The following is a 22024-nucleotide window of genomic DNA, read 5'->3' as shown; positions in this document are numbered from 1 at the left end:
GCAATCGATAATCCCAGGTGTTCTTCATTCGCAGCTCAGCCCAGATCTGAGACTTGGAAATTGAACTTCCCAGAGCTTTGGTTGAACTCTTTCAGTTTTGTTTAATTCCACACGGTGTCCTGAGAAACCCGCTTCCCCAGGCCTTGGCTGCAAGTGGGTTATAAATGGGTTTCTTATAATTTAAGGACATCCGAATCCAAACACTTCCTTGAAGTTTTGAAGCTGCTGAGTCTGCAGTTGCTCAGATGTCTGGAGCGAGGAAGGCATGCCAAGCAAAGGACAGTCCAAGTGGACCGGCTGCATGGACTGCACGTGACTGGGCTGGACGGAATTACCTCCATGGGGAAATGAGGATGCACGGTCCTCAGAACGTGAGGACCCCAGGGGTTTTCACAGCAAGTTTCCCAATTAATGCCGCCCATCTCTCAGGAGCACATATCAGATGGCAGGAGCCAAGCTTTGTAGAAAGTGGATACAAAACCAAAGACTTTAAGTAACTAGCCTGTGGCCACACAAATCAATGCTGGAAGCTGAGAATAGAAACCAGTCTTCTGACCTCTAGCCCGCGACTCTATCCATCATCCCTGTCTCCGTGGAACTAAAATATACCCTTTTCTCTGAAAACAAATGGAACCAGCATGACCCAATGAAATTGAGTGTCGTTATTGTGGTTGTCATAGCAACCTGATTTAGAACTCAAAATACAGACTTTGATTTTGTGTTACTGGGAGAGGGCACTGGGGAGATAGCGGTAACCCCCTCTCCAAACAAAGTTTAATTTTTCTATGACTTGAATCCTAATGCTAGTACAAAAAGTTTTAGTGATTTGAGTTTTAGAGCTTCCAGACGGGTAAACATAATTTTCTCTCACAGATTTTCTTTTTTGCTGTTTTTCTTTTTTCAGCAAAACGAGAATTCTATTTTAATTCTATGGTTATGTTTATAGTGTTTAAGATTCTTTAGTAACTTGAAGATTTAATATATAATTAGTACATTTTATAGGATTTTAAATAATTTCTAGCCAGGATGTAATTCTGTGTATCATCATAATTTCTTTTGTGTCTAGGGTTATATGATTGCTTTGAACAGGAAAGTTGTTCTCCAGAAGTGGTCCCTAATGAAAGTGCTTTACATGGTAAGAGGTTATAATTATATGCAGCACAAATTCCTAGTTGCTGCTCAGCAGCTACCTTCCCCTTTTCCTGAGTATTATTTTTTCTAATCCCTTTGCCATCCTGAATGACTGCTTGCTCACATCCATCAAAGCTAAATGTGGCCATGAATTTTGGCCAAGGAAATGGAAGTCGAGTGTTTTGTGTAAACTCCCAGGAAGTGCCTCTAAAGGGAGGAGGGTCACCTTGTTCCTCCCCAGGCCATGGCTGTGGTGGCTGGAGCTCTGGCACTCCGCTTGGGCTCTGAGGTCATGGGACTCATTCTGGGGATAGCAGAGGTGTCAGCTGGACAGATCCTGTATCCTGAAGATCTTGGGGAGTGGGACCAAATCACTGGGGAAATCACTGACTGCCTCCGGACAGCTTTTCTATTGTATGTAAACCACTGCCGATCTGGCCTCTCTGTACCATGCAGAGGATATAACATGCAAAGCAATATTACCACTATTGATTGGATTATTCTGTTAAATCTGATCTTTCACAGCTAAAGGAAGGAAGTAATCCATCCGGTCTTTTACACGCCTTCTTCCTTCCCATGGCCACCCCAAACAGTTCCCCGCGGGAGCCTACCCCAGAACATTTACTCACCACACGGTAAGAGGAGTTTGCAGCCATCTCTGCAGAAAGCAAATAGCCTTTGATGACAAAGATGTATTCCTAATAAGCTGCTGTCCAGGAAGTGTGGAGATAGCCAGCTACTTCCTCAAGGTGCCATCTTCAGCCGGTGAGACATTCTCGTGCTTCGTCCCCAGCACTGGGATACAATTAATTTATGATCAGTGCTGCCCTCGGGTTTAAAACAAGCACAGAACGAGGCTGCCTAAGTACGTGGGTGGCGCTGATGTACTCCTCGTCTGTTCACAGTCACCCAGGCCCAGCCTGCGTCCCCGGAGCAGTGCAGGGGAGGCCAGTGCTAACTACTTATGTTAACTAGTTATGGTCCCTTGTCATTAGGAGAAGACAGTGACCTTTATTAGATAACAAGTTCCAAAAAGGCCTGAGTTTCTTGAGTCACTTTTTCTGGGAGACTGTGTCTCACACACGTGTCATTTCCTGGAGCAAGTAGGAGAAACTGAGGCCCCGGCTGTGACCTGACCACGGGACAGAGGTGGAGGCGATTGTCCAGGAGTGGACAGTTATGATGAGCCTACCCAGACCCTCTCTGAGCCAGGATCGCACAGAGACACTCAGTACCAGCACAGACACACTGCTGTCCACCACGCATGGATATTCAGATCTGCAGGAAACCCTAGGATGTTTTCACTGTCAACACAGTTTACCTTCAAAATGGGAACATCTAAAGGTAACTAGCCCTTCAGGTGTTTTTTTGGCACAATAAAAGCAAGCAGTATGTAGGCAAATGTTTGTATTTCTTTTGAAACTGAAAAACTTCCGTTATTTCAGAAACTATTTTCGGGCCAAAAAAAAAAAAATTATCAGAAATATGAGCTAAATACATGACCTCTGCGTGAACCTAAATATGCATTTATACACAGTGCTCTAGATGTTAACCATTCAAATGGCAAAACGTGTGTTCATGTGTGAAGCTGTGTTACACATACAAATATTAACCTTGTTTACATTAATTTTATGAATACAAAACCATAAACTTAAAAGCTCAGCCCCTAACAATTTAAATAGCAAAGAATGGGTGGTAATGATTCAGTGATCATTCTGCCTGATTTTTAAATCGGAGAGATTATTCCCAATCATTCAACTTCATCATAATTGTGCCCTACGGGTTTGGTGTGGAGAGATTAGTACCTCTTTTCCTTGAAATCCTTGAATGTTGATTTAATTGAATCTTTTCTCTCTTCTGCCTATTTTACAAGATTTAGCAAATGGAATGCAGGTTCTCTTCAAAAGCATGTGCTCACAAAATAAGGAGACCAATTATGTGTTGCAGGTCCAAAATCTCTGGAAATGTTGCCAAATTGTGCATTGTCCCAGCGTGCGATGTCACAATCCAGTGCATTGCAAATTGGTTCCACTTGCTCACACGCATCTCTGGGGAGTCCACTCACACATCATTTTAAATGTGCTTGGTTGTTTTTGCTGACTTATAAATGTTCAGAAGAAAAAGAACCTGCCTTCTGAAGAAGACAGGGTTATAAAATGGACAACTTCTCACCAGGAGGGAAAGTTTCTGAACCAGTTTCAAAGAGGAGGACAAAAAAAGGTCAGTGACAAGTTCAGGTTGAAGAGTTCTGCTGACACAAACACAAGAAAAGCAGATGTAAGGAGGACACAGAGGAGCCTTCGAGTTGGGCATTCGGACTTCGCATTAGAGGCAATTGGAGCATTGAGAAGGTCTGTGGCAGCCCAGAGGGAGGAAAACAATATATAAAGAGAAAAACTATTTTAGTCACTTGTATCTGATAAGCATTAGTTGGGCATCCTTTGTTAGTTAGTAAAGCTTACGTTTCTTTTTACTTGGTGCTATCATTGGACTGCACTGCTTTTAATAAGAGCAACTACTTTAATGAGTACAAGATTTATTTTCTTAGTAAAGGGGATTGTGAGCTTCTTCACAGGTGAGCTGGGGAAATCAAATGAGCAGTTTATTCGTTCAATGATTCTGTGTATTTCTATATCTGTATATTTGACTTTGGAGTGATTTCCATGAGTAGTCAATCATCTTTGCACCACCTTGAATAACTAATACAGTATTTTGATGCTTATTGATTTGTGAAATTATCAAATTTTGTAGGGTAAAAAAGCACAGGTTCATATAACCTCCTCTCACTTGAGAAATGCCTACTGCTGGGTGAGGCAGTTCCAGGTGATGGCTTTCCAAAATATGAAACTGTATTTGTAATGCTCCAAAGCTCACCTGCCTGGGTTCAAATCCAGGCACCGCGATTTATTAGCTGTGTGACTTTGGGATACTTATGTTATCTCTATGGGCCTCTGTTTCTTCATCTAAAGAAGGGGGAATAATTGTAGACATATGAGGTGGGATAATTAAGTTTGCGAACTTGTTGCAATGATGTTGCTAACCTTTTTTGATATCAGAGGGATTATTCATTATGAATTTGTACTGATTGGGCAAACAGTTAACCAAGTTTACTAGAATTTGGAAGTGCTGAAAAGGCTACCTGAAAAAGGTAGACAACCTGAACTTTTCGCCAACAGTTCATGGCTCTTACATCATGACTATGCACCAGCTCACATGACTGTCTGTGAGGGAATTTTTAGCCAGTAAACAAATAACGGTATTGGAACACCCTCCCTATTCACCTTCCCTACTCACCATCCCTGGCCCCCAATGACTTGTTTACCCGAAGATAAAGGAAATATTGAAAGGAAGACCTTTTGATGACATTCAGGTAATATGACAACAGCTCTGCTGGCCGTTCCAGAAAAAGAGTTCCAAAATTGCTTTGAAAGGTGGACTAGGCACTGGCATCGGTTCATAGCTTCCCAAGGGGAGTACTTCGAAGGTGACCATAGTGATATTCAGCAATGAAATATGTAGTACTTTTTGTAGGATGAGTTCATGAACTTAATTATCTGACCTCATATATCATACAGTAAAGCTGAGGCATTGGAACACTTGAGAATGGCAACTTTCTACCTTGTAGATATATTTGGGTGCAAAGCCCAGTGCTTGGGACTGCCAGAAGGATAGGGGAGAAGAAAATGTCCCTACTTTGGGGGAGCTTATAACCTAGAGTGGGAATAAGGAAAGATACAAAAATTATGAGGAAAGGTGCCTCTGAGTGTGTAATTATCTCTATATGGTTCAGATAGGTGTTATTAGTGATAGCTTTCCGGAGAATAGAAGGTTTCAGCTGGGTTGTATACTACAGGGAAGATTTAAACTCATGTGAGTTGTACATATCCACAATCCCCAAATTCAGAATGCTCCACAAACCATTCTAACCCCAACTCATGTGACTACACACTTTTGTATGACCTAACACACTTTTTAGTGAACACTTGACATGAACTGATGTGAGGCTATTTATCATCTTTATTATCCCACATTGTGACTATTTCTAGATTTCTCTGCAGAAATATTAATGTGTTAGATTCTAGGTGCTGCTCTCCTCCACTGGTGGCATATACCAGTTATTGCTCTGCAATGAGCAACCCCAGAAATTATGACTTAAAACAACGATCACCATTTATTATCACTCATGATTCCATGGGTTGATGGGCTCAGCTGGGCAGTGCTTCTGCTCCACCTGATGTCAGCTATGGGCTGCCATCCTCTGGAGGGTCCCTGGGGCTAGAACTTCTGACATGGGTCACTCACTTGGCTGGCAGTGGGGGCTGAGCGGGGCCTTCGGTTCAGATGTCTCAGGTAACCTGCACAACCTGCCCCATGTGACTCATTTGGGCTTCTTGAGCCTGGCGGTTGGATTTTGAGAGAGTGAAGTCCAAGAAGATTGAAGAAACTCTACAGATTTCCTAAGACCCAGGCTAAAAGTTTACGGTGTCACTTACATTGCCTGCTGGTGGCCCAAACAAGTCACATGCCAGCCCAGACTCAAGGACAAGGGAAACTGCATACCTCTCAGTGGGAGAAGTGGCAAAGAATTTGTAGCCATTGTTGACCCAAGACAGGCTGTTCTGTACTCTATGGTGTAGGGACCGCATGACGTTTGTAAATTGTGTTATGTCTCCAGCCCCAGGAACTTCACATGAGAGGCAGAATATCTGTGTGTCTCCCCACTGCTGTCAGGTCAGTCTGGTGCATGTTGGTGTGGAAATACACCAGCACCATGACTGGCATCTTCAGGTGGTTTTCCTCAAAGAACGCTGTGCGATTGTTCCCCTTCACACGTGTTTAGGTTACCATCCAAAATCGCTTATCATAAATTTAAATAATTGCAAGGCTATAATTTCAAGAGTCCTGTTAAACATGATTGAAGATTTATAGTAGAGCCTTAATATTTTCTCTCTTAAACATACCCAATGAATCTAAATGCTAAAGTGATTTGATTCCAACATCAACTCTTTTTACACTACATGAACAAACTCTTCTTTTACAGGAGAGGTTTTACATCATTTCTTTTGCTCATGAAATTTGCATTTCCATTATACTGTTCTACAATGTAAATATGGATATGTATTTAAATTTAATTTTCTAAAATATCACATGATATCTTAAATACTCTGCTCTACATTTTGAATAATTACTTCTGGATTTAGTTATCATTACAATAATTACCATTGCATAATGGAACAAAAATGAAAATGTCTCACAAATTTTGAAAATTATGAGAGCGAAGATAACATGTTATTGAAAAAATGCATCTTTGAGAGATGGGTAATTTTTTTCTTTTTACTTTCATTTTTATTCTTTATTTTTTTCTTTTGGTTACATGTCTCTACATGAATATTGCTTATTGCTAAAGTGAACAAAGGCTCAACATCAATTTTATTGCTATTTTTTCAGTTTTATAAGTTCAAGTATTTAGAAAATTCATCCATATAAACAGATGGAAATGGAAGAAAACTGTTAGAACCATGTCACTCAGTTCTTTGAACTCTTCCAAGCTATACTCCAGAAATCATATTATAATCTGTCATCAAAAATTGCTTTTAATGTTCTATCAGATGACAATTCAATTAAGTTCTCCTTCAATTTAGTTGAAAACAAACAGGAAAAAAACCCCACAAAAATAAAAAAAACTAGAAACCAAACTGACTTATTATAGTCATTGATCTTTCCCCATTTCTCAAAGTGTGCCTCTCTGAGAAAGACACCATGGGAAGGCCAGGGGACAGTGACAGGTATGCTTTTGTTCAGTAATTGCCCCCCGCCCCCCAAAAGGCTAAAGAAGTGATGGATGAGCGGAAGTTCCAAGAAGGAGTGGGGGAGGGTGGTGAAGAGTATGGCCTCTGAGTCTGTGAGTCATTGCTCCACACCAGAAAAACCAGTTAAGTGTTCTCACTTTAATACATGGAGCTTTCTGGGCGAATGGCTCTCTGGTTGACCAGTAAGCCACAAGGTTTTGAAGAGATGAATAACTAGGTCCACATGTTGGAGGGAGGGGTACAGAATCAGTTAATACAATTGATGTCCTTTTGGAAAAATTTTTGACAAATTTACATTAAAAATTAATCATGGGTAATTAAATATTTTACACTGGTAGAAATAAAAATGAGACTTTATGTCTGGCGTCTAGTAGGAGGATAATGATTATTTCCAAATAAATGAATGAATAATTGGAAACTATCTGGATTTTTTTCCTGGGCAATAAGTTTATGAGGTCATTAAATTTAACATTTTTATGGTGTCTGAGACAAGGAGTGTACAATTAGCACCATACCATGGTTTTCCTCAACCCCAAATCATGAGTGTAGATGGAAACTCTGCAAGTGAGCCTAGTAGTAATTAGATGAATTTTCATTTGCAGGTGTTAGACAACAATGCTTTGAGAACTAGAATACTAATTGTTTGTATAGAAAGATGGAGTCAGATGGTTAATAATTCAATGCGGTATGTAGAAGTTACCATTTGAATTTTAAAATAGAGTTAACATAACTTTGGCATAAAAGGAAGGCTAGTGTTTTTAAATATATGGGAAACAACTTTTAAAGCTTCCTAGCCCACAAGGTGATGATGGCAGAGAGCTGGCTGTGAACCCAAAATGGTACTTCTTCTTCCACAATATGGAGGTGTTGGGTAGATAGTCGCCCAATTCTGGACAGCATTTTCCAGCTCAGGTTTATATCCAGGTCTAGCCATGAACCAGCTCTCTCCAGCGAGATATGAGTGGAAGGGATGAATGTCACTTCTTAGCTGGGGGATTTAAGAGACAGATGAGCCATCCCACTGTCTTCTTGCCCTTTTGCTGGTTAGAAACAGAATACTCTGAGGTGTCAATCATGGCATCTGTGTGGTGCCACAGGATGGAAGGTGTTAGGGTCTTTGGGTCACAAGTTAGAGGAAAACTGTCTACTGACCAGGAATTTCTCATTGGACTGTTACACAGACAAGAAAAACAATTTCATTATAGTAAACAAGCAAAATGTTGGATTTATTTGTTATAGCAGCTATCATTGTCCTAATGAAACAGAAGTATAGGTTGAAATCATATAGAGATCAAAAACCACTTAAATAAGTTAATGCATGGTAGGTTTATAGTGTATATTTGAGGGAATATGAGTGTTTAAGGAAGCCTAAGGTATATGTGTGCTTAAGTTTTTCCTATTTAGGAGATTCGAACGTGCCTCTTTCGCTGTCAGGACTCTACTCATACATGCTACCTTTCCAAACACTGCAGTTAAAAATGCCTGAAACTGGCACAAGAAAACTATGAATTTTACCACATTATGAATAATTCTCTAGACAATCTTGTCACTCCAGCATGTATTCAAACAAGAAAAAGCCCAATAAACAGCAGCATGTCATGCTGTTAAAACAATTAAGAGTCACCAGATTAAGAATCAGCAGCAAAGTCCAAAGCCCGTAAGACTGATGGCGTTGAATGAGATGAGGTACAGCCGTTTGGCTGTGCCACCTGCTCATTGCACTTGGGTGGTGCTGCTGCTGGCACATGTGTCGGCATCACAATTGGCAGTGGAAGAGTCTGACTGGATGGAGCCCGCCACCCATCCGTCTTCATTCAGCCTCCCTTCCCAAAGGCCACGGTTATTGATGCTCTAACAAGCACACTGACAGACCCCATCCAACTTCTGTTCAGGGCCCACCGATCACAGGAGCTCAGCAGCTTTCCCTGAAATTTATACAAATGACTTGGAATATGTGAGTTTTAATGCTGATGTTTTTTTAAAAGAGGCACCTGTTGAAGTCTTCGTATTTTTATTTGTAGGTAAAAAGAGAGGACTAGAACACAGAAGACCCATCTGTCACATCCCCTCTAAAACTAACTTATAGAAAACAGGAGAGACGCCTAATAACATTTGAATCAGTTGAAGGTAAACATCCCACTCTAAATTCACAGACGTTCAGCTAACCAAACTTTTAAATTTTGCTTCATCTTTGGAGAAGTCAGATTTGATTACTCCCAGAGAAAATCACATGCAGCACACATTACAGTTATGTAGAGTGCAAGCAAGTTATAATTACTAGGATTCTCCTAAATTCAAAAGCATTAAGAATTTTTATAACATGATGATTGTAGTCAAACACTTGCAGGGCAGCCAACGTCTTCACTTCGGTCCAAGTTTCAGTCTGTAATCCAGATGTTTTGTTTACATGCCGCCAGTTCTTCATCTTTCAGATTCTTTAAACTTTAATTGACAAAATCTTTTGGCCATATTGACCTGATGCTTCCTAGGCTCAGTCTTACTGTTCTCCTTATGTGAATAATTAACGAAACAAAGAGTTGGATAATTCCAGAACCTCTCCTTCAGTTTTCACTACATTTTGATGCAGAAACAACCCCCCAAACTCTGGTTTATTTCCACTTACATTTGATGTCATCTGTGGATTTGCTTCATGTATCTTCATTCTAGGACCAAAGAGAAAGGAGCAGCTCCTGTTGGGGCCTTGCCATGGGCATGGCTGAAGGAAAAGGAGAAGAACAAGAGAAGTGTCACAAACACCCCCTCCCCAATGGAAGAATAAACAAACAAACAAACTGCTCTGAGGTAGCCTACATCCTGTAACTCACCTGTCAGCCAAAGCAAGTCACAAGGTCAAGTGGGGGTGGGGAGGCGAATCCTCTTACTGTAAGTAGGAGCCAGTAGTTGACCACAGTAACACAGGCTCTCCCAGTGCACTGTCTTGGTCACAGATATTCATTTGCCCCGTCTGCAAGCATCGTGTGGCGGGAAGTACCCCCCAGAACTACGCCCCAGTCAAATTCCAGGATTTCATATAGTCTCTCCATCCGCTCAGCATCTGATTCCTCTTGATCTAGTGACTTTTGAACAACAACAAACACACAACAAAATGTTATCTTTGCAGAAACATGGCACAGTCATCACTCCCACTTGTAAAGGTGGTGAAGGGGAAGCACACATCGATCACCTCGGACCCGCTGACAACACTTGCTAAGTCTCCTCACCCTGGGGTACAGTAGGGTGTTTTGTTTTTTTTTTTAATCCTTCACAGGATTTACTGATGCTCTGTGTTGTAACTTTAGTATGGCTCTTCTCGAAGCTGTTGAAATGCAGGTGGCTACTTTAGCAAGTGTCCCAACTGGTTTTTAAAACTCCTTAGTTTGGGGTGTTTCCTCAGGAGCGGCTGGGTAGTGTGTGCTGATTTTCTTCTCTTGCTAATGTTACAACTGATACAGAAGCGCACAGACTGACATATTATGTAAGGCACAAATAACTAATTATGCAACCTTAAATGTCCCAGGGGAAAATTCATGATCATTTCCAGGCAATGATGCTTTTTGTTTTAATAAGTTTCAGCCTCAAGGGTAGAAATGAGAACTCTCTGGTGTGTCTCCCTTTTCCATTTTGTATAGAGATTGTCCCTCATCCGTAGAGAAGGCTACAGAACCAGGGCTCATAATCTGGAGCAGGGGATGAAAACCTGAGGGCTTGCCTCCCAGCCAGAACAAGTCCAAACTCCAGAACCAGGACCAGCAAATAAAGAGATCGACTTTTACATGGGGTACTGGAAAGTGGAAGGTTGGGTCAGATGAACTTACTTTATTTTCTCATCCTCTTTTTTGTCCGACTTCTTTTTACTTCCTTCTCTTGCCCTAGCAGGTAACCGTGAGAAGGCCTGTATGTCAGAATTTTGGTTCAGAACCCAAATAATGAAGAAATGCCATGGGTTCATTCCATGGGAGCGTTACTTTGTGGGATCATGAAGAGCTGAGATACCACAAAAAGTGAGTATTCCAAAAGGCACTCTTTATTTGGCTTGCCCCCTATTTCTGAAGCTTAACAAACCTGGACACCGGAAGAAAGATGAAGTGACATGGGACTGATTTTATCCATATACCTGAAATGGTATCTAAAGTCCATGCTTCCTATGTGGACTCGGAGGGTCAGGCCTGGCGCTCAGGGTCCTGGGAAAGTGATAAAATCTGCCTTCGATGCCTCCCTCCAACCTCGACCTTCCTGGACCCCTGGGCATTTCTCCCATAACAGCCTCTTCTTTCCCACCCCACTGCCCCACCCCCATCATTCCACAAGCACCTGGGTCCCTCCAGACAATCTGAATCTCAGGTTCCCTGGAGGAGCAAATCCTCTTAGAGCCAATCACTCTCTGCTTTAACAATCAGAGTGAGAGCAACATGACTCTCTTCAGTTAATAGGACACAGTGGCGTCTGATGATGGCTTCTGTGAAATCAACTTTGAAATGTTGCCTATTCTTCTGCTCAGTGACCCTCGAACTTTTGCTGTTTCCCGTTTTATACTTTACAGGCGACGTTTCCACCACTCCTTGCTTTGTGAGTTGTTCTGCAGTCTGGGGCCAGAAGCAGTAAAATGCTCGAGCAAATTTAGCATCAAAGAGTGTCCTGCCCTTGCAATGTTTGCATTTTAAAGAGGACCACAGGAGAGGAAGGAGTCGGTTCCACGGGTGGAATTTAGACTCACACTCAAGAAGAGATAGATGTTCTGCAGTTGGGGACCTATCCAGGGAGCCCTGACATCAGGGCGCATTTCTTATACATCATCCATTCATCGAGGAACAAATATTGAGCACTCAATATGGGTTTGACACTTTTAAGGACAAAACAGAGGAAAACCCCTGTCTTTACAGAGCTTACTTTCTAGTGACAGTGTTATTTTAGTTATTAAAGTAAAGTATATAGTTTGTTATAAGATGATAGGTGCCCTGCAGCGGAGGGCATAGAGCTCGGTAAGGGGAACTAGGTGTATGGGAAGAGAGGATGAGATTTTAAATGGGACCACCAGGGAGGCATCAGTAAGAAGGGGAATGTGGATAAAGACTTGAAGAAGGGATAGTGTGCAATGAAACGTCTGACTGCATTTTTGATGTGTGACTGCTGATAGCTTTCACTCCCCACCATTCCCCTCCTTTTCCCTTTCTGCCCCACATGTGGGTGAGGCAATGGTGCCTAGGGGACATTCGGCCACATAAGCCCTGGACCCGGGCTGGAATGACTGTGCAACCCCGGCCGTCACACGGCGCCCTGTGCTCAGACTCTCCACACTTGGTTTATTTAATGCTCTGCTGCCAACATCTTAAAATGCCTCATCAGTTTTGACAGAGTGGCCGCATGTGTAGACAGGTCTGCGATAATGTGGGCAGGCCTTTCCTTTCTCCAGTATCTGAAGCAGAGCTTCCAGGAGTTCTGATGTCAAACTCAAAGCTGGCCTCCCAGGTACGGAACAAAAGTCTCACTTTTCAACTTTGGGGATAATTGTCGGATGACTGTTGCTGTGCATTGTGACACAATCATAGACTCACAGCCAGTTGTAAGAAAATCTTCAGAGGGAACCCAGCTATGCTTTACTCGGTTTCTTCTAAGGCTGTCATCGTGCATCAAAAGTGTCTTTTTTCAATATATGAAGATAGAGCATCTTTTCTGTAACAACTTGCACTTAAATATTTAGTTAAGTAGTCCTTTTTTCACTGTTCTTTCTGTCCGCAAATGTTAGGATTCCAGCCCTTACCCACGACCCTTGGCAGCAAAACTTTAAAAAATTGTCTCCACTCCTCCATTTCTTCTCTCACCGTCTCACAGACTGTTGCCCCTCCATTCCCAAGAGCCGTTCTCATCGATGATGAAATCCAGTGGATGATCCTCCATTCAGCTGAGCTCTCAGCAGCATTGGTGGAGTTAATTGCTGCCTCTTCCTAGACCTGCTTCTTTCTCCTGGCTTCCAGGACACTGATCCCTCCCAGTTTGCCTCCTTTCTTCACTGGGCACTCCTGAATCCATTGCTGGTTCCTCTCACCCCCTCCCCCCATGCTGAGCCCCGGGACTCATCTGCACTCTGTTCTTCCCCATTCTTCCTCTCACCCCGTCTAATCCTCTCTGGACTGAAGACCCCAAGCCCTTCTTTTAAGTTTCGGATGTGAATGCGTATGTATCCCAACTGCCCACCTGAGGACTGCTTTGTATCTCGCTCTTATTTCAAGAGAATTAAATTTCACGAACCAAGATTAAAAGCAGTATAATAATATTAAGAGAATGAAGATTACATGAAGTAGTAATTGTCTGACCCATTTCTAATCATTGCCCAAGAGCTGTTGACATGTTTCTGCTCTTGCTTCTAGGTTACCTTTCATTTTCTTCTACTCTGAGGACTCCAAGAATAATTTGAGGTGCAAAGCTCCGTTACTCCAACATGAAGTATGTATTTTTACATAGGATTTTCTGGTTTTACATTATTTCCAGTCATCTACAGGTGTTAACATTTTGAATTAAAATTTATTTTTCACATATCTTGCAAATCTAATCACTTTATAAAATATTGTGAAAGCTGATTTTTTTCTTTTTGAGCTTAGTCTTCTAAACTGAATGCAGAAAAATATTTTTCCTTTTCATATATATAGAGCCTATTTCAATATCAGTACTCCAGCCTGATTCTCTAAATTGATGATTTAGATTAATAGGAAAATATTATTCTAAAAATACCTAAGTAAAGGCAACCAATTTATGTTTGTGCGAAAATGTCACTCAGAGCCCATGTAGCTTTGCAGCACTACTGCCTACTTGGGGCAAACAGTTAACTAGAATTTCTCATCAATCAGGAAAAAGATTTTTCCACTAAACGGGGAAGAGATATAATTGAAGTAGGTCAAACCAGTTGAAAGTGCTTTCTCTGGAAGTAAAATATTGTTAAATATTGGCTCTTTCGTCTGGTTTAACCTAAGATGTACAGGAAACTCAGTATGAAGAGTGATGAAATTGCTAACAAAACAACTCAAAAAGAGATGATTCAGAACAAGGGAAATAAAAACAAAACAACAAAAAAATGAGAAATGCAGTTGTGGAACAACTCAGGGGACATCTGGCTGGGAGGGCCCAGCCTGGTCACAGAGCCGTCGTCCATAGAACATCTTGTGTCCATCAGGGAAAAGGGAGTGAAAGCTCTAGAGCCACAAAATCCAGAGGACAAAGATGATACAACCGTAACAGCAGCTTTTATTGACCTTTCACTGTACATAAAGATAACTATGTTCATTGTGAAAAGTTTAGAAAATAGAGAAATTCTTAAAGGAGGAAGTGATAATTGCACATCTGTGTACCTATTTCCTGTTGTGTTTGTCATGAATGCATGTATAAATTACAAAATTAGGACTATGTATTTTACAGGTTGTCTTACAACCTGTCGTTTTCATTAATGTCATAACATAATTATGTTATAAACAACATTCATAAGAATGTCATAAACAGTTTTCCGTGTCTTGAAATAGGCTTTGAGAAGACAGATTCAGTGGTTCCATAATAGCTATGTAATAGATGGAATGAAATTGATTTGATTGTTCTTCTATTGTGAGATATTTATGTTGCCTCTATTTTTTTACTGTGCTGTACAGTGACAATCTCTGTCCCCAACATTTGTAAACCTGTATTATTTCTTTAAGTTAATTTGGAGTGAAATGGTGTGTTCACTTTAAAAGCTCTTGCTAAGTATTTCCCTTCAGAACATGAATACAAATTTACCTGCCCATCAGTCAGACAAATAAGAGGGTAAAATACGTATTTGATCATCTTTGTCAATTTACTGGATGAAAATGATATCTCATTGTTTTATTTTTAAATTTTTAAAAAAAATTTGTTGTTATGTTTGATATCTATTTTATTGCTCCTTTTATGAATTATCCTCCATTCATCTTTTATATTGGGGTGTTCCTTTTCTTAAGCACTCTATATATTTGGCATCACCCAATGGTCCATGTCTTGGTAGCATAATGTCACCTTAGCTTTAGGGACACGATCAGTTATGGGAGCTCAGTAGCCACCAGGCAGATTGCCAGGATCAGATCACTACAAAGCATCTGCTCCGTGCTATTTCTGGGAGACCCCAGAGGAGTTCTTCCATGTGCTAATAAGCCCAGCTAGTGAGCTGCCATCACTGTCTGCTCTCTGACCTCCTCTGTCCTTCTTCCTCTGGCTCCCACTGGTCCATGTCTACCATCAGAACGCCATATAGGGGAGACACACATACAGCTTCCACCAGGGGTCCGGAATACTCTCGAGAATTAACAGAGAAACTGTCTTCTCCAGGGTGAGAAATCAGTCATGCCAATCCTGTCAACCCTGTGGATGCCTGTCCTTCTAATGCAGACACTTTCCAGGCTGCAGAGAGGGGTGAGTAAGCTGAGTAAGAAGGGGAGGTAAGCTGTTGTCTGTACGTACCTAGGAGCGTGTGCGATCCAGCTCAAATAGCCAACTCTGCCCTGTTGGTCTGGCACACTGAGCCTTTGTCTGTGACAAATGCTGCAGATCTTTTCTTTTTGTCTGTTGTTTCCATTACAGTTTGTCAGGGTGAAGTATGTAACTTGGTTAGCTTCCACATGAATGAAATAAGGCATTGACTTCTCTTTATGGAAACATGGTCCACTAGGTGTTCTGAAGCCCCTCTCACTGCAGAACACCTGGAAAGGTGGAAAAAAATAAACTAAATTTCTTTAAAATATATAGCTGAGCTCATAAGAAAGTAAGGAATCTCCCAAGGGCTAAAAATGGAGAGAATAGAAATTTTCTTTAGGGCTTTGCATGAATTGGGGGAGAAGATAAGTGGGGTGTGCCTATCTTAGTAACCAATAACCAAAGGATTTGAATTTTATGGTCACAGGAAATAAGGCATTGAAACCTGCAAGATGATGTGAGGAAATTGCTCCTTCACCCCAGCCCCCACCCCCAAAGCCAGCACTATTGATTGGTTATATCCTTATTGAGAGGGTATGTGAAACACCCATGCACCAGCAAAGACAGTAAAGCTCTCTGCTCCTGGATCATGGTGGGAAAAACTCTCCCCTTAAAAATGATAACCGAGCTCAGGATATAGGAATGGCGGTAGCGGGGCGTACTTTCTGAGTTCTCCTCCGGATCTTATTACAAACGGGGCCTATAACCCATCAAAGAACTCTTTGCTCATCACACAGAACAGCTAAGAGACTCGTGGATTACTTGAAGCTAAGGATTACTTGAAGGTGCGTTAATTGGGCAAGCAGGGGAAGGAAGGAAGGGAGCGGAGTGAAAACACGCGGGCCCGCGGGGTCTCTGCAGGCAGCGGCGGCAGCGAAAACCGCGCTGGCACCCGCAGTTCTGGGCACGCACGGGATCCCAGGGCGGAACGGAGAGCACAGAAAGCAGGAGGTGGGCTCTTTTCCTGCGTCCCACGGCTTATTTCTCCCGCCGAGAGGGCGGCCAGTGGGCCCTGGGGCGGACAAAGACCACAGACTCCATACCTGGGCCCCTCCCCCCCTTCCAATCCTACCCCAGCCCTTCCAGAGACTTAAACTGGCCCCTGAACTGAGAAGTAGTGTCAGATTACAGAGGAGCCGTAGTAGTGCTCAGGCTCTGGGAAGCCTGACAAGCAGCCCTGACCCAGGGAAGAGGCTGGGAAGAGTGTGATTGTGGCTGGGCTAGGAGAGAAGAGACTCCTCCACCCCCAGCCCCCACCCTTTCTGGCCTGCCTAGGGCGGGGCAAGTGCTACTGCCGAGACACTCCTAGGGATCAGCAGTAAGCAGCAGACGCAGCTCTGGGCTTTCAGCAGCTCAGAAATCTCCCGCCCGCACCCCCCCATACACACACACACTGAAGAAGTGCCTTAAGACTCAGGAGTACTGGACACGGGGCTGGTGGTGCTACTCTCAGTGTGCATATGTGCAGGAAAGGGCAGAAACTGCACTGACTTTGTAAAAAATATCATCCAGACCCCTCAGGCCCACGCATTTAAATCTACAGTCCCAAAGTCACTCTAGGCACCAGGTGATCGGCTCTGCCTGCGCAATAAGTAGGGGGCTCTTTGGTACAGCAGAGGACAACCTGGACATTACTTGGGGGGCTTACGCCAAGACTGGCGCTGCTTTTTGTTTTGCTTTGTTTTGTTTTGTTTTGCTTTGTCTTTATATCTTTGATATCTTTGCTTGTGTCCAGTGGGGGTTATCGGGTGTTTTTACATGTGAATGTATTTGACTTTTTTCTTTGTTGTTGTTGTTGTTGTGCTTGGTGATTTGTTTTGTTCTGAAACTGCCCTACCAGGGCCCAGCTTAAGAGGCACAAGATTCAACATATCCAGAGGCCAACTCCAGACCAAACCAGAGTACTACTGGGTTTGACCTACAAGTCACACACTCAGAGGGAATTCTCTACAGGCACTAGAGCCCATAGAGGCCAAACCACATTTAAGTGGTCAACCCTCACACAGCAGAACGCCCTGCAGTGGGCAGAGCCAAGTCTCACAACGAGTCAGCCTAGGAGTTAACCCCACCTACTCACAAGCAAAAAACAATTAAAGATCTTCTTGAACAGGACAATATACACAAAACAAGAGTCACCTTTGGAGCACACGCAGAGGAGAAGAACGAAGTAGTGCAGGTCAAATATAAAGAACACATACTACATAAGATAACCTAGCAAGAACTAAGAACTCTAGGGGATCTACCTAATATATCAAAGCAAACACAGAGAGTCAGCCAGAATGGGAAAACAAAGATACACGTCCCAAATAAAAGAACAGAAGAAACCTCCACAACTGGAACCAAATAAAGCAGAGGTAACCAACCTTTCAGAGACAGAGTCCAGAATATTGGTGATAAGAATGTTTAAGGAGCTTAGAGAAGACATAAAGAAGGATGTAGAAATCATAATGAACAACCAGTTAGAACTAAAGAACACAATTACCGAAATAAAGAACTCACTTGAAGGAATTACCAGCAGGTTAGATGAAACAGAGGATCGAATCGGCGACTTAGAAGACAAGGTAGCAGAGATCACCCAAACGGAACAACAGAAAGAAAAAAGAATAAAAAACAATGAGGATGGCTTAAGAGACCTCTGGGATAACATCAAGCGCAACAACGTGCGCATCATAGGAATACCAGAAGGTGAAGAGAGGAAGCAAGGGATTGAGAACATATTTGAAGTAATAATGTCCGAAAACTTCCCCAACCTGATGAAGGAAACCAACATACAAGCCCAGGAAGTGCAGAGAGTTCCAACCAGGATAAACCCAAACAGGTCCACACCAAGACATATTATAGTTAAAATGTCAAAGGTTAAAGACAAAGAGAGAATCCTAAAAGCAGCAAGAGAAAGACAGAGGGTTACATACAAGGGAACTCCCATAAGACTATCAAATGACTTTTCTACAGAAACATTGAAGGCCAGGAAGGAGTGGCAGGCGATACTCAAAGTGATGGAAAACAAAGGCCTACAACCTAGATTGCTTTATCCAGCAAGGCTATCATTTAAAGTTGATGGAGAGATAAAGAGCTTTCCAGAAAAAAATAAGCTAAAGGAATTTATTACCACCAAGCCAGCATTGCAAGAAATACTAAAAGGACTTCTGTAAATAGAAGAAAGATCAAAACAACCTAACTACAAATTTAAAAATGGCAATAACTATGTACCCATCAATAATCACTTTAAATGTAAATGGATTAAATGCTCCAATCAAGAGACATAGGGTGGCTGACTGGATAAGAAAGCAAGACCCTTGTATATGCTGTATACAAGAGACTCACCTCAGAACAAAAGACACACACAGGCTGAAAGTGAAGGGTTGGAGTAAGATATTTCATACAAATGGAAATTAGAAAAAAGCTAAAGTTGCAATCCTTATATCTGACAAAATAGACTTTAAAATGAAGAACATATTAAAAGATAAAGATGGGCACTATATAATAATAAAGGGATCAATCCGACAAGAGGACATAACCCTAGTAAACATCTATGCACCCAACATAGGAGCACCTAAATATATAAAACAGGTACTGACTGACATAAAGACAGAGATCAACAGTAACACTATCATAGTAGGGGACTTCAACACACCTCTGACAACAAGGGACAGGTCTTCCAGACAGAAAATCAATATGGAAACAACAGCCTTAAATGATACATTGGACTACTTGGATTTAATCGATATTTTCAGAACATTTCACCCCAATGCTGCAAAATACACGTTTTTCTCAAGCGCACATGGAACATTTTCCAAGATAGACCATATATTAGGCCACAAAACAAGTCTTGATAAATTTAAGAAAATTTAAATCATACCAATTGTCTTCTCTGATCACAGTGCTATGAAATTAGAAATGAACTACAGAAAAAAAACTGGAAGACATACCAACTCATGGAGGCTGAATAACTTATTACTAAATAATGAATGGGTCAAGCAGGAGATCAAGGAAGAAATCAAAAGATATCTCGAGACAAACGAAAATGAAAACACAACGACCCAAAATCTATAGGATTCCGCGAAAGCAGTCCTAAGAGGGAAATTCATAGCATTGCAGGCCTACCTAAAGAAACAAGAAACATCACTAATCAACACTTTATCTTCACACTTAAGGGATCTGGAAAAAGAACAGCAAAATAAGCCCAAAGGGAGCACAAGGAAGGAGACAATAAAGATCAGAGCAGAAATAAATGAAATAGAAACCAGAAAAACAATACAAAAGATCAATGAATCCAAGAGTTGGTTCTTAGAGAAGATAAACAAAATTGACAAACCTTTAGCCAGACTCATTAAAAAAAAGAGAGAGAGGACCCAAATTAATAAAATCAGAAATGAAAGAGGAGAAGTGACATCGGACACCGCAGAAATACAAAAAGTTTTAAGAAATTACTATGAGCAACTATATGCCAACAAATTTGACAATCTGGAAGAAATGGACAAATTTCTAGAGGCGTACAACTTTCCAAGGCTAACTCAAGAAGAAACAGAAAACCGGAATAGACTGATTACCACCAGGGAAATTGAATCAGTAATCAACAATCTCCCAACAAACAAAAGCCCTGGACCAGATGGCTTTACAGGTGAATTTTACAAAACGTTCAAAAAAGAATTATCACCTATTCTCCTCAAGCTCTTCCAAAAAATCCAGAAGGAGGGAAGACTCCCAAACACTTTTTACGAAGCCACTATCACCCTGATCCCAAAATCAGACAAAGACACCACAAAAAAAGAAAACTACAGGCCGATATTGCTAATGAACATAGATGCAAAAATCCTCAACAAAATATTAGTGAACAGAATTCAGCAATACATTAAAAAGATCATACACCATGATCAAGTGGGATTCATCCCTGGTATGCAAGGGTGGTTCAACATCCGCAAATCAATTAATGTGATACACCACATTAACAAAATGAAAAATAAAAATCACACGATCATATCAACAGATGCAGAAAAAGCATTTGATAAAATCCAACAGTGATTTATGATAAAAACCCTTAAGAAAGTGGGAATAGAGGGATCATATCTCAACATAATAAAGGCCATATATGACAAACCACAGCTAACATCATACTCAATGGGGAAAAGCTAAAACCATTCCCCCTAAGATCAGGAACAAGGCAAGGTTGCCCACTATCTCCGCTTCTATTCAACATAGTGCTGGAAGTTCTAGCCACAGCAATCAGACAAGAAGAAGAAATAAAAGGCATCCAAATCGGTAAGGAGGAAGTAAAATTATCATTATATGCAGATGATATGATACTATATATAGAGAACCCTAAAGACTCCACCAAGAAGCTATTAGAGCTGATAGATGAATTTAGTAAAGTAGCAGGATACAAAATTAATATTCAGAAATCAGTTGCATTTGTATATACCAATAATAAAACATCAGAAGGAGAAATAAGAAAAACAATCCCATTTACAATTGCTCCAAAGACTATAAAATACCTGGGAATAAATTTAACCAAAGAAGTAAAAGATCTGTACTCAGAAAATTATAAGACACTGAAGAAAGGAATGAAGGAAGATATAAATAGATGGAAACACATATCATGTTCATGGATAGGAAGAATTAATATAGTTAAAATGTCCATACTGCCTAAGGCAATATACATATTCAATGCAATTCCTATCAAACTACCAACGACGTTTTTCACAGAAATAGAACATATAATCCTAAAATTTATATGGGACCATAAAAGACCCCGAATAGCCAAGGCAATCTTGAGAAATAAGAACAAAGTGGGAGGTATAACAATACCTGACTTCAAATTATACTACAAGGCTACAGTAATCAAAACAGCATGATACTGGCATAAAACCAGACACATAGATCAATGGAACAGAATAGAGAGTTCAGAAATAAATCCATGCCTATATGGCCATTTAATCTACGACAATGGAAGCAAGAATGTACGATGAGGTAAAGACAGTCTATTCAATAAATGGTGCTGGGAAACCTGTACAGACACATGCAAAAAAATGAAGCTGGACCACCTCCTTACACCATATACAAAAATAAATTCAAAATGGCTTAAAGACTTAAATGTAAGATCTGAAACCATAAAATACCTAGAAGAAAACATAGGAAGAAACTTCACAGACATTACCCAGAGTAAGATTTTTACTGATATATCCCCTCGTGCAAGGGAAGTAAGAGAAAAAATAAACATGTGGGATTATATCAAACTAAAAAGTTTTTTCACAGCAAAGGAAACCATCAATAAAACAAAAAGGGATCCTACTGAATGGGAAAAGATATTTGCCAATGATATATCTGATAAGGGATTAATATCACAAATGTATAAAAAACTCACTCAACTCAATTCCAAAAAACAAACGACCCAATTAAAAAATGGGCAGAGGACTTGAAGACACATTTTTCTAAAAAGGACATGCAGATGTCAAACAGACATATGAAGAAATGCTCAACCTCACTAACCATCAGAGAAATGCAAATAAAAACCACAATGAGATACCACCTCACCCCAGTCAAAATGGCTATCATCAATAAATCAACAAACAACAAGTGCTGGCACGGATGTGGAGAAAAAGGAACGCTTGTGCACTGTT

General features: G+C 41.1%; 1 long non-coding RNA gene across 1 annotated transcript; it reads right to left on the bottom strand.

Moving 5' to 3' along the window:
* Window positions 1-6689: 6689 nt before the first annotated feature.
* LOC117024425 (uncharacterized) lies at window positions 6690-15631 on the bottom strand. The gene is made up of 3 exons (XR_004423448.1): window positions 15396-15631; window positions 9767-10018; window positions 6690-9657 (listed from the first exon to the last, which is right to left on the bottom strand). It is a non-coding gene; the product is annotated as an uncharacterized LOC117024425 (long non-coding RNA).
* Window positions 15632-22024: the final 6393 nt, after the last annotated feature.

Source organism: Rhinolophus ferrumequinum, chromosome 7 (genome assembly GCF_004115265.2).
Source record: "Rhinolophus ferrumequinum isolate MPI-CBG mRhiFer1 chromosome 7, mRhiFer1_v1.p, whole genome shotgun sequence".
In the NCBI taxonomy this organism is placed as follows: Eukaryota; Metazoa; Chordata; class Mammalia; order Chiroptera; family Rhinolophidae; genus Rhinolophus; species Rhinolophus ferrumequinum.
This window is presented reverse-complemented; position numbering and strand designations above follow the sequence as displayed.